Below are 4,626 nucleotides of genomic sequence, written 5' to 3' on the forward strand. Positions count from 1 at the left end.
CCCAGGATCGAACATTGTTTCGTTCTGCTGTGCATGGAGTCGCTATGAGTCGGTTCCGACTCGATGGCACCTGACAACAACAACAACAAATAAATGTAGAAAAGATTGAAGTTGTCAAAGGCTTCATTTTGCTTGGATCCACTATCAACACTCATGGAAGAAGCAGTCAAGAAAGCAAACAATGCATTGCATTAGGTAAATCTACTGTGCAAGGCCTCTTTAAAGTGTTCAAGAACAAAGACATTGGTTTGAGGACTAAAGATACTGGTTTGAGGATTAAGTTGAGCCGGACCCAAGCCATGACACTTTCATTAGCTTCATATGAATGTGAAAGGTGGACAGTGAATAAGGAAGATCATAGAAGAATTGATGCATTTGAATTATGTTAGAGAAGAATATTAAAAGTATCATGGGCTGCTATTACAAACAAATCTGTTTTGGATGAAGCACAGCCAAAATGCTCTCCAGAAGCCAGGATGGAGACACTTCTATTATACTTTGGACATATTATCAGAAGGGACCAGTCACCAAAAAAAGGTTATCACACTTGGTCAAGTGGAGGATCAGTGAATAAGAGGAAGACTCCCAATGAAATGGATTGGCACAGTGGCAGTAGCACTGGACTCAAGCTTAACAACGATTGTGAGGATGGGACAGGCAGTGTTTTGTTTTTTTGTGCGTAAGGTCACTATGAGTGGGAGCCAACTTGATGGCAAATAACACTCAACACCCAACTTTGAGAAGCAACCCAAGGACTTCCAGTACCCCACTGTGGCAAGACAACACAGGTAAGAGGGGCCCCAGGGACAAAGAGGGAGACCTCACAAAGAAGGCCGTCTGGTAGCGGACTCATAACTTTCCAATCACCATAAAACTCAGGACATTTACCTCCTAAACTCGCTTTCTTAAAAATCACACCACGGAGGAATTTCTGGCATTTTGAACTTTTGCCTACCACTATGGGCAGCGACTGCCCTGACCCCTGTAGAGTTTTGAGGGTGGGACTGGAGCCAGCCCATATGGAGAACTGCACTGCCAGTAAAGCAGAATCTCAAGCGGACAAAGCCACAGGAGACAGAAAAAGAAGAAAAGAAAGAAAGAGGGAAGAGGAGGAAGGTTCTCTGCCCTAGCGTGAAATCTCAACGCGTGAAGCAGGCAGGAAAAGCAGTTTAACCAGGGCACAGAGAGCAGCAGAAATACGGTGACTCTGTTATCATCAGAGGTGACTCTGCCCACCCACCCACCCGAGCGGCTTCCACCCTGCCGGATCAAGCGGAACTCCCCCACCGCACTACCCCTTGAAGCGCTCCCTCACCACACTCCCCCCTTAAACCTCGTGCCCCGCTGGTCCTGCCACCACCACACCACTCACATAGACCGGGTCCCCACCACACTCCACGTGCTGGCCCTGCCTCCCTCCCCCCACACTCCGTGCTCGCTCATCCACCGCGGCCTTCATGTAGACAAGACCTAACCACACATAATACATAATATAGACAACAAGAGACACCTATCTCCTGATTGTATCAATAATAATTACAACAAAATAAGAATAATCATGTCCAACAAGAAACAATTAACATTATCGAAGCATCTCCAAAAGTTGAAAAAGGCAGCAGATACAAAGGAGCTGGAGACAGACAAAGGTATTATAGAGGAGGAAGAGCGGGTTCTGGATTTGCCTGAGAGGGAATTTAGAAGAATGATATGGACACAAATTCAAATATTCCGAAAAGGGGTCGAGGAAAATAAGGAAGAAATAAGGAAAATACTGCAAGAACAATCTAATAGGATTGACACAGCATTGGAAACAATGCAAAACCTACAAAAAGATGCCCAGGCGATCAATAATAAGATATCAGAAATAGACAATAACCTGAAAGGGGAAAGGAGAGGAATAATGTAAGAATTATTGGCATTCCTGAACAAGAAGAATCAAAGAAATCCACAAAGGAGATAGTTGAAGAGCTTCTGGAAGAAAACTTCCCTAACATCTTGAAAGACTAGAAAATGAACATTCAAGAAGCTCAATGTACCCCAGGAAGGCTAGACCCCAAAAGAAAATCTCCAAGACATATAATAACCAAGCTCTCCAAAACCAAAGACAAGGAAAAAATACTAAGAGCGGCCAGTGAGAAGAGAAATATAACTTATAAAGCCAAACAAATTAGATTAAGCGCTGACTATTCAGAACAAACCATGCAGGCAAGAAGGCAATGGGGAGACATATACAAAATCCTGCAAGAAAAAAAACTGTCAACCAAGAATCATCTATCCAGCAAAACTATCAATCAAATATGATGGCATGATCAAAACATTCCAGGATAAACAGAATCTGAGGGAATTTATCAAAACCAACCCAGCACTTCAAAACATCCTAAAGGGAGTTCTGGGGATGGAGAACCAACAAGAACAGACGACAAACAGAGATTGACAGGTATGACAACACCACCTGGAACACAGCCAACAGAAAACAGAGTCCAGAACAGAAGGAGACTACAACAAACTCAAGAGAACAATTGAAGGACATAAACATATCAATGTCAAAGAAGGGACAAATGCAGCAACAGAAGTCCAGAAGGTGGAGATGCCAGATAAATTACATGTTGCAATGGAATATCCTAAATGCAGAGAAAAACTAGTAGACTACAAGGTAACCCCAAAGAAAGTTAACACCCCACAACAGATCATGAACACGAAATCCCAAACAGAACAACCAAACAAAGAAGCTAGGAAGAAACCGACCAGAATCAACTCAAAAAACACAAACCCAACACAAGAAGGTAAACAGAACCAAAGAACGAACAACACCGCCAAAAAAGTAACACAATGACAGTAATCAACTCACACTTATTGATAATTACATTGCATGTCAATGGATTGAATGCACCAGTGAAGAGACAAAGAGTGGCAGAATGGATAAAAAAAACCAAGATCCATCAATATGCTGCCTCCAAGAGACACACCTTACACACAAAGACAAAAACCAACTAAGAGTCAAAGGATGGAATAAGATTTATCAAGCCAACAACAGCTCTAAACAAGTAGAAGTTGCCGATAAAGTGGGCTTTAAGATAAAAACCACCATAGGAGACAAAGAAGGACACTATCTCATGATCAAAGGATCAATTGAGCAAGAAAACATAACCATAATAAATATATACACTCCCAATGAAAGAGCACCAAAATACATGAAGCAAACCTTAATGGAACTGAAGAAAGAAATAGATAAATCCACAATTATAGTAGGAGATTTCAACACACCACTCTCGAAAAGGGATAGAACAACCAGAAAGAAACTTGACAATGCCACAGAGGAACTTAACAACACAATCAACCAACTTGACCTCATAGATATATACAAAGCATTCCACCCAACAACGGCACAATACACATTCTTCTCCAGTGCGCATGGAACATTCTCCAGAATTGACCATGTGTTAGGCCACAAAGCAAGCCTCCATAAATTCACAACCATCAAAATTCTACAGAGCATCTTCTCAGACCACAACTCTATAAGACTAGAAATCAACAATAAGAAGGCTAAATCAATAAAGTCTAATACATGGAAGCTGAACAACACCCGCTGAAAAGCGACTGGGTAAAAGAAGAAATTAAATGTGAAATCACAAAGTTTCTAGAAACAAACAAGAATGAGAGGTCAATTTATTGCAATAAGTGCACACATCCAAAAAGAGGAAAGAGACAAAATCAACACATTAACACAGCACCTTCAACAATTAGAAGCAGACCAACAGAGGGAACCTACAGTCACCAAAAGAAGAGAAATAATAAAGATAAGGGCAGAAATAAATGAGATAGAAAACTGAAAAACCATAGAAAGAATCAACAAGACAAGTAGCTGGTTTTTTGAAAGGATTAATAAAATTGACAAACCATTGGCAAAAATAACTAAAGAAAAGAGGGAGAGGACACAAATCAATCACATTAAAACCACATAGGTGAAGTCACAAAGAACCAAATGAAATAAAAAAGATAATAACAGAATACTGCGAAGAGCTGTACTCCAACAAATTAAAAAATTTGGATGACATGGATACATTTCTAGGAAAACACGACCTACCTAAACTTACCCAGACTGAAGTAGAAAATCTGAACAAACCCATAACAAAAGAAGAAATTGACCAGATCATCAAGAAACTCCCGACAAACAAAAGCCCAGGCCCAGATGGCTTCACAGGTGAGTTCTACCAAACATTCAGAGAAGAACTGTCACCAATTCTACTCAAATTATTCCAGAGCATAGAAGAGGATGGAAAACTCCCTAATACTTTTTATGAAGCAAGCATAACCCTCATACCCAAACCAGGGAAGGATATCACTAAGAAAGAAAACTATAGACCAATATCTCTCATGAACATAGACGCAAAAATTCTCAACAAAATCCTAGCCAACAGAATCCAACAGCACGTTAAAAAAATAATACATCATGACCAAGTCAGTTTCATAAAAGGGATGCAAGAATGGTTCAACATCAGGAAAATGATAAGCGTAATCCATCATATAAATAAGAAAAAGGAAAAGAACCACATGATCGTATCGACTGATGCAGAAAAGGCATTTGACAAAATCCAACATCCATTCCTGATAAAAACACTCAACAAA

The sequence above is a fragment of the Chrysochloris asiatica genome, unplaced genomic scaffold (assembly GCF_000296735.1).
Source record: "Chrysochloris asiatica unplaced genomic scaffold, ChrAsi1.0 scaffold00466, whole genome shotgun sequence".
Classification (NCBI taxonomy): Eukaryota; Metazoa; Chordata; class Mammalia; order Afrosoricida; family Chrysochloridae; genus Chrysochloris; species Chrysochloris asiatica.